Here is a 13539-nt window from a genome sequence, read left to right as displayed (position 1 = left end):
CTGGAGTGTGATGAAGTGGCTTGGGGTCCCAGAAGCTGAGGTCAGCCGTGCCAGGCCACAATGACAGCCTCCGAGTGGCTCTCTCCCACTGTGGCTCAGCTCCCGGGAACACTAAATTCACACAGCACACCCGGAGCCCAGCTTCAGCTCGAGGCCTAATAGCTACTGTGGGGTTTGCACTGCACCCACAAGCATTATGAGCAATTAAGAAAGTCATCCATTGCCATCGTGGGCTGCCATTTATGGGTTGGAGCCTGGAGCCCTCTGATGAGACACAAATGAACGGGGGAGGAGTGTTGTTTCCCGGGAGAGGGACCCCTGCCATTAGCTGGCAGATCCCAAAGGGAGGTGAACAAAGGCTGCTGTGGGCTCGCGGAAAGGGAGGAGGACGTGGGCCAAGAAGAGGCCCGCTCGCTCGGGGGGACACGCGTGCACGCACACAGGCGCACTGCTCACACACGGGCGTGCACATGCATGCACATACATGCAACCCCGCCCAGAACACACATCTGTGCATGTGTCGGGGTGAAATATGTGTGGAGCACATATGCACATGCACAGCTTCAGGCATGTGCACACACTCCTGAGCCCACACAGGCATGACACCAAGCTCACAGGCTAGGGACATATTTATTCTCACGCATTCACGCTCACACGTCGTGGGCACCCTCGCAAGCACACATACACATGCATAATAGGCACATGGATAAACTCTGATGTGTGTGCCTGTGTGAACCCCACACACCCTCATCTTTTAATCCAAAATCCAGAAGCAAGATGGCTCCAAAGACCTCTAAAATATGCATACTCTGGACTTTAAGCTTCTTTTTTTTTTAAAAAAAAGATTTATTTATTTATTTATACAAGCACTGGATACAGTCAGAAGCGCAGGAGGGTGAGAGAATTCACCAGAGCCAGAGTGGGGAGCAGAGCAGGCAGAGGGACCGAAGTACACTGCTGAGGGGAGCAGCGGGAGGCAGGAGAGGTCTGCGCACCATGTGGGACCCTCGCCCGGCGGCAGGGGATCTAACCAGTGCTGCAGAGACTGCGGGCAGCTTCACAACCCAGCGCTCAACCACTGTGTCACCGGGGAGGCCCTGGACTTTAAACTTCTTTCATGACCATGAATGAGAATGGACTCGGGGACGGGGACCGATGAGCTTGTCCGGCAGAAGAGAGAAAAGAGTTGGGAAAGGGCTGCCCCGTCTTTGTTCTGCACAGAGTGGTGGCCAACAGCATGTAGGTGGTTGAAAATAATCGCTGGTGGACGGCGTCTTTCCAGCAAGTCTGCCACCACCCACCTGACCCTGCTGCCACTGAGGCCACGCCGATGACTTTTAGGCACTCAGAGAAGGAGATCTTGAAATTCTTCATCCATAGAAGCAGAACTCATGCTCCTCACTTCCAGAAGTGTCCCCTCTCCCCTGCTGCCCGGGAGTAGGGGCCCAGATTGAATACATTGAGGATGGTGTATGGCAACTTGGCGATTTTGATTTGCTCTTGTTTGAAAAAGAATTTAGAAGTATTTTCATCCTTTCCTGAGGTTTGGGTTTTTCTCTCTCCATCTCCCTCACCCGTATCTCCTGCATTGTTATTAGGGAAAGAAAATTGGAGACCGTGTCCATTTTGAGAACATCTCCCAGAATAATTGCGCCGTGACACACGGGGAGTGCAAAGGAAAAACAGGAAGCCAGGCTGCAAGGGCTCGTTGGAAACTGGCAAACTTTGCAGCAGAGTTTTCAGCCAGAAAGTCCACAGATGGCAGCTATTTCCCACACCACCACTTCCCTCCGTGTCTGGTTTAAGAATGGGGGCTGCTGCTGGCCTGCCCCATCTCCTGTGGTGGGAATGGTGACCTTCCCCATCAGACCCGAAGACCCAGTTCAGGGCTTTTGCTGTTTGCTCCACGTGGCGCATCCTGGAAGCCGGCAGGCTCTGTCCACCCTCCCACTGCTCGGCCCATGGAGCCAGGGCTGTTTGAAGCCTGCCAAGGACATTTGTTTTGGAGGCTTTTGGCAGTTTAGATTTGGGTCAGAAGTGGCTTCAAGAAGCCTAATTGATTTAGGTATTTTCATTGTACTTTTAGCACTCTCCTCATTTCAATCTTTCAGTTTCTCTTAATTGACAATGAAATGTGCTGGCAAGACCAGGATATTCGCATGCTGGGCGTCCAGTGTCCCTGGTGGGTGGACATCACGCTACTGAAGGACAGGGACACCAATTGCAAAGGAATTTTTGCACTCCTGGGGTGACACTAGGTGTGGAGGAAATGGCAGGGGATGCCCAGGGGCATGGTTTTTCTCTAAGGCAGGGTCTAGTCTGTGTGACCTTCCCAGGAGCCATTCTGGTGCTTAAAGGCAAGCATAACTAGTGATTTCAATATTTAAAGGATGTCCCCTCCAGGTGAGGAATCAGGATAATGCTGTAGAGTTCTAGATTGCCATTGTGAGGATGTGTGCTTACTTTTTGTACATACCAAGATCCCCCCAAACTTAGTGACTTAAAACGATAACTGGTCATTTCATTAGAATTGTGAGGGCGGTGATTCAGGTTGGGCTCAGCAGGGGGGTTCTGCCCATCTCAGCCGGACCTCGCTGCAGTCAGCTGGGGCTCATGCATGTGTCCATCAGCCAGTTGGTTGTCTGTGGCCAGGCTGGTGGAGGATGGGCCCAGCAGGGATGACTCCAGTGGCCTCTGTGTGTCTGTCTGTTCCCCGGCAGGCCACTCTTATCTTGTTTTCATGGTGGTAACGGCGTTGCATGAGGCTGAGGCTCAGGAGTGGCATGACATTGCTTTGCTGTATTTTATTGGCCAAAGCAAGTCATCAGATCAGTCCTGTAAAGTCATATACACAGGGCATGGAAGCAAGGAGGAGTGGACAATGGTGAACATTTTACAGTCTGTCCTACACAGAAGAGATTTTGACTTGCTATTCACTTTCTGAGTTGACTTGCTTGGTAGTGGGACAGATTTGTCTGCCACGGACCTGCTCTGCAGAAGGGACTACTTCTCAAGAGATGAGCATGGGACCACTAGCTCCCCAAAGACCTTCTGATTCAGTGTCTATTTACTAAGACCTCGTTTTTGACAATCCAGAGTACATCATTTTCATAATTTGAGAATCAGAATTGGAATCATTTCCCAAATCTCTGATAGCCCCAATCTTGACCCTGTCTCCATGCTACTCCCTCTACCCCCTTAATGCTAACCAGGTTCATTCCCATTCACCCACCATTATACCGTCAAGTCTCATCCACCTGTCTGGGCTCCATTTGGTTGGGAAAGAGCTTTCTGCATAGCTCTAGAGGGCTATTGTGGGGGTGATGCACCCCAAAACTCAGTGACTTGAAATGACAACTAGTCATTTAGTTCATAATTTGGAGGTCTGGCAATTTAGGCTGGGAGGTGGGAGCAGAACAGAATAAAGGATAAAGCATGCCCCCAGAGAAGAAGGTTGCTGGGCTCTGAATGGGTATTATGGTCTCTGAAGAATGATGTGTGTTGGAGAGGAAAGAAGAAACAGCATGCACATATTTTTCAAAGAAATGCACACGTGCAGAGAGTGGAAAATAAAAGAAACCAACAACCCAGCCCGAGTCGGTTCTAAAGGAGGGAGATGTGAACTTGAGCTGCGGAGCTGGAGCCAGGGCAGGAAGTGGGCTTGGCCTGCACCAGGGGCATATGTGCCTGGAAAACCATCCTGTGCCCGGGCTCCCTGTCTTCTTAATTCCCTCAGCCTCCAGCCCCTCCTGACCCTGGGAACAATGCAGCTCTGTGCTGAAGCCTTTCTAGCCCGAGCAGCCGGGACTGTGCCTTTTGTGAGGGCCTGGGAGAGAAAGAATGGAGAAGCTGGTTTGGGCGTCTGCGTGTGTGAATCACTCATGTCACATGGCCAGGCCGGCTGCAGCGCTCCCTAGGTCCACACAAGGGCACATGGGGAGCGTGGCCTGAACCCACGCCTGGAGGCTGGTCAGGCAGCTGCCGGGTGCTCTGCTCTGAACCCCACAGGGAAGCAACAAGGATGGGGTAGGGGTGGATGGGGAAGGTCCAGCACAGCAAACGCCACTGAGGACACTCAGGGTGAGGGTCTGGGTCCCACAACTTATCTAATCCCAGATAAGTTGTGGGGTCTGTACCTGATGTTCTTGAGTCACAGTTTTGGGTTCATCCCTGAATCCTGCACGGGGTAGCTATTCCTTTGATGTAGGCCATGAATTCCTCAGCTCAGGGGGGCTTGTCCCAAGGACAGGAGTATGGAGAACCCACCCTAGTCTGAGGACGAGAGGTACCATGTCAGACAGCAGGCAGAGCTGCTCTCTCTTTTCTAGAACCTTCTGAATCCTGACTTCAAAGTGAGAAGTGAGAGATTAATAGTCTGCCTGTAGCTTGTTGAGGGTGGGCTGGAGTTGGTGGGTATCGGGACAGGAGAATGGTTGGTCCAGGCAGGACAAATTGCTGGGGGTGAAGATAGCTCCTGACCCCTATTTCAACTTGGAGAGGTCACGCACAACCTGGAGGCAGGGGAATGGATCCCATAATACTGGCAGGGCAGAATTAAATTTGGCTTGATTTGGTGCCTTCTCCATGGTGCCCTGCAGAGGGCAGTGTGGTACTGCGGGCAGGTCTCTGTGGCCAGATCAACTTTTCTTTCCACTCCACATCTTTCCTAATCCTTTCAGACCAAAGCTGCTTACACACAACCTGAGCCCCTGCGTGAATGACTTGGATTTAGCTTGGTGCTCTGGGTCTCCCTTCGTGAGGCCCCTCTGTCCCCCCCGTCCCTTGCTCCCCAACATACACACTTTAGATCTGGTCAGAGAGCAGTCAAACTCCCCCTGCCTGTTTCCAGATTCCTACATCTGACCTGTGACAGGGCTAAAGATGGCTGTGGGGATGGGCAGGATTTGATTGTACACATATGTGCTTACAGCCTCCAAGACACGTTCCCACTATAGTCTGAGAGGTGGGTGGGTGTCCATTTTATAAGATAATTGAGCCCCAAAGAGAGGAGGTTCAACTGCTGAGAGGCTCAAGTGGGGCACCTGATCTTCTAACTCTTGGTGTGGTGCTCAGTCCACCCCTCTATGGTGCCCCTGAAATTCAACCAACAACCGTCCCTACCTCCCCTCTCTTTGTGGTTGTGTTTTCTTCCAACTGAGAGGTCTGCGAGACTTGTTCCTTTCTGGTACTTTCTGGTATAAACTTGGGTAAGTCACTTCCCCTTTTTCTCCATCAGGAAAATGAGGGTGTTGATCAGAGGGACTCCCAGGTGCCTTGGAAACTTCACCTTTCATGGTTCCATATTTGTGCTGTGTTCCCCACTGCAAGTTAGCTGATAGATTTGGAGAACCAAATCTTGAGGAGTGGTGGGGCAGATGCGATGTGAATTCAACTGGTAAATCTGATCTAACTCTACATTTCAACTGATAGTTTCCACATGGTGGCGGCAAACCTTGTCTCCCAGAGTTTGGGGGAGTCAGATGGAATCACATGGGGCAGCCCTCCCGCTGATGAGTGATTTGGGGTGTCTGTCAACCCCGTGATGGACAGCAACTGTACCCAGTGGGGCTCGCTATAGCTGCTGGGGAGGGTGCACGTTCTGCATGGCCTCTCCAGCAGCCTTTCATAGCCCCAGCAGTTTGGAGGGAGTACAAGCTCTTTCTCTGCTCCTTGGGCCTTAGCAGATCTGCTCTAGGCCAAGAGGAACACATCACAGAGAAGGCAAAGTCCAAGGCATGCACAAGGTCAAACCTGCAGGATATTCTTAGGGATGTGGTACCAGGAAGAATGGAAGGACAGAGCAACACAGATATGGCCTGAAGGCCAGAATTCCTTTATAAGGTCACCAACCTCCATTACCCATGGACTAAGGCAATCAGGTGATACTGTTAATGTTCTCACTTTACAGTTAAAGAAAGTGAGATCCAGAGAGGTTGAATGACTGTCCAGGTGAGACGGCTCACCAGAGACGGAGCTGCTATACTGCAAAGCATTCATCCTTAATCATTCCTGTAGGCTGTGACTATCTCCTTGGGAGATTATCTATCTATCTATCTATCTATCTATCTATCTATCTATCTATCTATCTATCTTTTATCTGTCTGCCAATCAATCATCTATCATCCTCTCTCTCTCTCTCTCTCTCTCTGTTTCTCATCTATCTACCACTCTCAGGATCCCATCAAGCAGAAAGGATGAAATGACCTGAACTTGGTTATGACCACTACACCCATTATTCTCTCTTGTTCTTCTGATGGTCCTGTAGAGCAGGGAGGGCTGGTATCCTTGAGATGAGGGAACTGAGGCTGGTGAAGGTCATTGACTTGTTCAAGGCCTCAGCTGGTTGGCAACTGGCCTGGGATTAGCATTCAGAACTGACTCTGGGCCATAGTATTCTGTTGACCACACGCCCTCCTTGGCAGAGAGTGTTAGCTTGGCCAGTGGGACCAGGGTACCGGCTGCCCAGGCATGGGAGGTCTCAGCCTCTGGGTGCTTTGAGCTCTGGGAATTCTTTGTCAATCTGATCTCAGAGGCCCTGTCCTGCCCTCTGTCAGGAGTGGCCCTGGGGCTCACACACACAATCTTGGTGCTAATGGAGGTTCAGGTGGGGAGTTTTGTGGGATTTATCTTGCCCTTAAGGCTGGTGGTGGGGAGACATGGGATTTCCCACAGAAACCACAGACATGAACCGTGTCAGAGCTGAGAGTCAAGCAGGAATGCCAAGCTCTGTGTGTCCAAGCCGAGCGGCCAGGCCATGCTGGGGCAGCTGGAGACGGAGAGAGGGGCCCTGGGAGGGCGATGGCATTTCCCGGGCTTTTATCCCACACAGGCATGTGGATGGAGCAGCCTTCATCGCTGAGAAACAGTTCCACCTGATCTGGGTGGTTTAAGGGAAGAATTCTCTGGAGGCAAGGGCCTCCGCCATGAATTTCAGATAATTTTTCTACTTAAAATTTCCCCTCCTCTGCCTAGTTTTGCTTTGCGGCTTAAAAATTGCCATGGTTGAATGCCTTAGTATAAAATTTGAGCTTTTTTTTTTTACCTTGACATGAGGGCTGCTTTCTTAGCTCATCTGTGCTACTCTGTTCCTCAGGCCTCGATCTTTCTCTCGTTTCTGTTTTTCTAACCCCGCTGGGCCATTGTGCGGATCTTGGCGAAGCTTCTGGAGTTGCAGGCTGTCCTTGTGAGAGCGGAGTTATACTTTGAACAGAGCTGAGGATGGATCTCAGCGGGAAGGCTCTGACCAGCTGGGTGAACCTGGGCCACTCACTCCATCTTTCTGACCCTTGTTTTTATCACCCTGTCATGGGGATAAGCTTCCTAGCACTCCTCCTTGTTGTGGGGGGTGGAATGAGATTCCCTACATTTTTTTTTTAGAACAGTAGAGGGCCTGAGGACCTGTGGGAAGGAGGCAGATTGGTGAGTAAGGAAGAGGACTGTTGAATACAGAGAAGACAAGATTTCTGAGTTTGATTTTAGCACAGTCTCACTCAGTTCCTGCAAGGCAATGTGTGACTGTGGATAAGCGGATGTGGCTTTGGGGCCTTTCTGCTTGTGCTTGGAAGGCCAGTTTCAGTGTGTGATGATGTAGGGTAAGAAAAATGTCAGGCTTTTCTGCCCTCCCGCCATCAGGATAATAATGGATCCTTGCGGTCCTGAATGCATGCCTGATGGCGGGCACCTGGAATTGGGTGTGGGCAGAGGTAGATGGGATTCACCTGGGCTGAGACGGGGCTTTTAAGGGCAGCGTTATGGGGATGTCAGCAGAATCCAAGAAAAAAGCAGGAGAAGCTGAAAGAGAAGGTGAGAGAGAAGCAAGAAAAGCAGAAGCCGAGAGAAGGCCAGAGAGCCCATAGAATGAAGACCTGGTGGGGGCTGGGAGGCCCCCCAGCACCTCTGCCTGCCATATGCTTGGTGAACCCCAATAAAAACCTGCAAAAAACCACTGAGGACTCTGACTCCTACTTTACCCGGTCTGCTGGATCCTAGAAAACCTGCACCGTGTCCATTCCTGCCTCTTACAGATGATGATGGCAGTTTGGTGTGGTGTGTGGAATGAAGGAGGCATCTGAGAAGATGCCCCTGACTTGGGGATGGCTGATTCCAGCCCCTTGAGTACAGGAAGCTGGAGGACCACCACCATATGGGGAACGGTTGCAAGCCAGGAGCCTGGAGCTATGTGTCACTTTCTTTGTGGGAGTAGATAGAGGTCGCAGTTTTTGGTCCTTTAAAAAGAATTCAAGAGGAGGAGACCAGGAGATGGAGTTCTTTGAAGCTCCACTAGTAGAAGAGGCTGCCAAGAGAGTTTGGGGAGGCAGAGAATTCAGTGAGCATGGAGAGGATGGGAAAAAGGAAGAGGTGGGTGGGATCACAGAATTCTAGCATCTTTGGCTTATGGGAACTCACCGTCTCAGAGAACATCTTAACATGCCTTATTTGTTTAATTTTTTCACTGCTTTGATGTTTCAGACAGCAACCCTCAAACCAGCATACCAGACTCAACTTAGCCGCGACAAACACTTAGCCCCAGATGATCTGTGTCTCAGTGTCAACGCCCCCTCCCTGAGCTGCTGTCCAGGCAGATGGGCCATCTGAAGGGCTGGAGAAGCTGCTCTGGATGTGAACCCCATGGGGATTTGTCAGAGAGAACCCCATGGGTGCGGCAGGGTCGGGGTAGGCTTCTGGCAAAGCTCAGACTCCAGCTTTCTTGCCCTCAGCAACATGTGGTGGCCATGACCTTCTCATATCCTCTCGGTGGCAGCTGCTGTGGAAAGGCGAACAATGATTGGTATCTTGCATTAGCATCCTGTGTCCCTGAGTGATCTTTGGAGTTTCTAAGAAACTCATCCTAGGCTTTGTGGGCTTGGGACAAATTTTTCCAGGGAGTAGTAGATTGGTTGTTATTCATTTAGATTGAAATGGTCTGAAAGGTATTTATTTCTCAACACCTCTCAGAAGTCCTATAAGCAGCAGAGTCTCTGAAGGGCGATTCCCTTCTCTTGTGTCCAGAACTTCAAAGGGAACTTGGGAATTACCATCTCTCTGCTATCTTCCTCCTTACCTCTTGTAACAGGTAGCTTTGGGCTCTTGTTTGAAGCCTCATTTGAATTCTAGTAGAAGTGAGTAGTGTCACTGCAAACTCTACAAAGTGGTGGTCATGTAAAGGGAGTGAGATTAGAGTTAGTGGACCTGGACTCACATCCTGACTTTGTCACAGTAGTCTGCAGAATGGGAAAAATAAAGGACACTGCAAAATTTGTTGTGAGAATCAAGCATGTGAAAGGAGATGAAGGATCTGAAAGAAGATTAAGCATGAGGAACACCAAAGAAGGAAATCACAAGACTTTAGAATGTCACCGTTTCTTTCACCTGGGTCCCTGCTAGCCTCTAGATCTTGGGGTTGGCAGGTCACATGTGTGGTTAACAGCTCTTCTCAGTGGAAAGGCTGAGCGGTCCATATTAGGTGAGTATGACCCAACAGATTCATCCTCTGGGCCTCACCAACACTTCCTGGGGTAGTCTACAGATCACAAATATAGCTCTGCTCCAGGGTGTGCTGTCTGCAAGTTGACTATATCCATAGTGCTTGAGTTGGAAACATCAACTTAAAATTGGATGTCACAAGTCTAACTGGTGGCTCTGGATGGCACTAAAAGTGTTCTTGGCCCAAGGTGTTAACGGGCAAAGGCACAGGAAATGGTCTGAACCAAAGTCACCTTCCAGTGCCTCCCTTTTTCTCCTTGAGAGAATATGTGATCTTTCCATGTTCTGTCCATCTCTTGCTCATTTACTCCAGTGAACTCTACTTGGTCTCCTTCCTTTCTGCTCTCTTTATTCTATTCACTGACAATGATTAAAGTTCGTCTTACCTCATACATGCAACCAGAAAAGTAACAGTAACTCTCAGGATACTCTTTTCAAAACAAGTAGCAGTGATGAAGTACACTTGGATCTATCTAAGAAATAAAGGAGAGAATGATAATATTCATAACAGTGAGAGAGTCAGGGAAAGCGCATCATGACTAGGTGTTAATATAATTTCTTTTAACTCTACAGGAAGGCATTTTGGCATATGCATGAAAAAGTAGTAAAATAGTCTGGTAACTTCATATCTAGGGGAGGGAATGTGTTCTTACGCAAGGGACTGTGGTGACGGTGCACGGGCGAATTGGTGGTGGGAATTTTACGGTGACTGCACCTGAGAGGAGAAAACATGCATTGTGCAAAAAGGAAGAATGATATGAAAAAAAGATATAAAATAAAATTAAAACCAAAACAAAACAGCAAAAATGGTGACCAGATAATTCATACAATTGTTTATGCAGGAAGGGAGCTTATTATAGTGTTGTTTATAAAGCCAAAAAATTGAAAACACAGTCAATGATAGGTACTGGTCAAACAGATTATGGAATATCCTTATGATGTTATGCTACATAGTTACTTAAAATGAGGTCCTGGGTTAGAGTAAATATTAAAAGGAAAAAATATGTGATTCCATTTTTGTTCTTTTTTTATTTTTCCAGGGCATGTGCTCTGATTCCATTTTTATAAAAACAAAGCTTTGACAAGTGCATAGAAAAAAAAAATCTGGAACATATACATATCTTATGGGAAGTGGGGGGGAGCAAAGGGGACTGAAGAAGAACTTTTCTATTTAATTGAATGAATTTTAATTTTTCCCTACAGTGAGTAGAGATTGCTGCTTTAATGAAAAACTCACAATAGTTTAAATTGCATCAAGACCATTAACACAGACTTAAAAAGTGCCCAGTTGGCTTTTCCATCAGAATCTTGAAGTCTCTCTCTTTTGGGTAGATTTTCTTTCCAGGATTCTAGAAACATAAAATACAAACAATAAGTTCTTAAGCAATTTTATTAATTAATCTTGTGCTGAGTTCCTAATTTGCCAGTGATATTATTTCCTACTATTTTTTGTTGACCGCATTTCTACTTCATTTAGACTGAAGGAAAGCTGAAGAGACTCTTAGTCCTGTTTTTATTTTTGCATGTCTGTCCTTTCCAGCTGCAGCTTTGGAGAGGAGACAAACATCGAAACCCCATTAGGGAGGCAGCTGTATGCATGGCCCAGTCAGTCTGGCTGGAAGGAACCACCCTTGGAAACTGACTGAAGGGCAGAAGCTCATTTTCTGTCCCTGATCCCCTCCCAACCCTGCCACCCTGTTTCCATTTCCCCTGGCTCCCTCTGAGCCCTGTTCCTGGAGGGCTTTTGGAATTGGGTTTGGGGCACCTGTAGCTTACGTCTTTTTCCCAAAGGGGGTTTAACTTGTCTGTGAGAAATGAGTCAGCATTCAGAGCCTGGAGCTGTGAGACACTTCTGTTCTGAGATCTGGAATCTTCTGGACAACCCAGAAAGACTTGTTTTGGGTGGGTGAAGGATCAAGTCCTAGGACGGGGCATTTCAGCTTCTGGCTTGGTAGCCTGTTCTCCAGAGCAGGCAGAGCTATCTCGTCAAGATAGGACTCTGGCATGGCGCTTCCAGACTCATGTAGAGGAGAGCCTGCTCCTGGCTCTGCAGGCCCCACACCATCGATGAATCCATTATCAGAGCACTGGTGGAGATTCTGGGTTTCATTTAGAGCTTGACCTTGTTTAGGAGGAGGAAAGTAGGATGGGGCAGCAAGCATAGAGGTTGGAGCAAGGAAATTAAGGAATTAGGACAAGAATTAGGTTAGTATAAGATAGTTTTGGGAGTGGGTGGAATGGACCCACTGAGTCTTGGTTTTCAAAATTGCCAAAGAAGATTGACTGGGTTCTGGGGACCTGCTGCTGGTGAGACTGAAGAACAGAATGAGGCACTAAGGAAGGAAATCTTTGTCTCGGAAAGTCATGAAAAACCAGTGTCCAAGAAATTGCAATCAGTGTCCAATGGAATTTTTTCTCCCAGAGATTTTTTTTTTTGAAGAAGGTAAGCTTTGCTCCGGGCAGACTGTAAGCTGGCAGGGAGGCGTGGGCTAATGAGAAGAGGAGGAGGGCACTGGTTGCCACGCTGGCTACTTCTCATCTTTATCCTCTTCCTTAGTTAGAAAAACTCACTATGGTGTAAGTCCAGGTGGGAGGCAGGGCCCTGCTCCCCACAGAGGAAACCCTCAGTGTCAGACCCCTATTCTTCCAGGACACTAAAGGCCAGACAACATTGGAGCCTCCACTCGAGGAATTTGAGTCTCCAGAGGCTTGACAGAAGGAGGCAGGGACAGTGTCGGTGGTGGTGACCCTAGATCCAGGGTCTGGTGGCAGGGACACAGCACAGCAGTGGTGGCGTCCGGGACAAGTAGCAGTGGAAACAGCATCATCAGCAGATGGCTTCTGAGGCGTGAACTTGGCTGTTGTCCATCCTTCCTGAATTCTTTGCACTACCCAATGTTGTTCCATTAAATGCCTTTTTCTGAGGATGACTTGAGTAGAATGACCTTTAACTCATTTCTACTGTTTGCATCCAAGAACCCTGACTGATATGTCCCTGTAGGTCTTAATTTTTTCAGAAACACAAACTTCCATTCCCAAATGAGACTATATCCTAGTCCCTCCCTCCTCCCCTCCTCCCCTCTTTCCCACCTTTTCTTGCAGGTGTCCTCTGGCAGGGACACTTGTCTTTGGAGGCTCAGACTCTATCCTACCTTCCCAATTGTGAGGTGGACTTGGGAGAGACTTGGTGTTATGAACCCTGAGTTTTAGGTTTTTTAGGTTAGCCTGGGGATTCCCTGATGGGAGAGACAGTCTTCATGGAAATGAGCTAATCTTGGCCTGTCATCACTATCAGTGGAGCAAGGATTTATAGAAGTTGGCCATGTGTCATTCAGAATGCCAGCTACCACCCAGACCCAGACGAAAGCAAAAGATGATTCCATCAAATGGATGTATCAGCTCTACCTCTTTGAATATCACCATTGTACATTTGTACAGGGCCTTTAGTTTTTCAGCCTTCTGCTCAGTCTGCTCTTTCCTGGGTCTGGGAGGGAGGTGGGCAGGGAAGAGTAGTTGTTATTTACACTCTGGATCTCACTCGTATTATCTCTCTAGCAGGAGCAAGTGGAGAGGCTGCATACTGACATGTAAGCTCTGTCCTTTAACCTGTGGGACTGAAACATAGCCAATACAAAGGCATATATACTCTAGTGGCCAAGCTAGAAGTCTGAGAGAAATTACACTAGAAAAAATTAAGCAGATGCACTTTGGCAAAAGGTAGTGCCCTCAGCTGGTCACACTCTAGGAGGCAAGGAAGTCCGAAACTGACCCCTTGGCTAGGCTGGAACTCCCCCTTTCTACGGTCCCTTTTCTTGTTCTCCTTCAATCTAATCTTTTCACCACCTGCTCCCCATTCTACTGTGTCCCTGGCTCTCCTCCTTACTAATAGAGTCCCAGCCCCTAGAATAATTCACACAGATTGTTGTTAAACAAAATACTTGAGCTTTATTTTCCTTCTTCTTGACCCCAATGAAGGAGCAGAGAACTTGGAATTGGGGAAAAGGAACATGGAAGCCAACAGAGAGGACAGAACAAATCACGCCTTTGGATCAGACA

The sequence above is a fragment of the Talpa europaea genome (assembly GCF_964194135.1).
Source record: "Talpa europaea genome assembly, chromosome: 1".
Taxonomy (NCBI): Eukaryota; Metazoa; Chordata; class Mammalia; order Eulipotyphla; family Talpidae; genus Talpa; species Talpa europaea.
The sequence above is the reverse complement of the archived record's forward strand: the minus strand, read 5'-3'. Positions refer to the sequence as shown.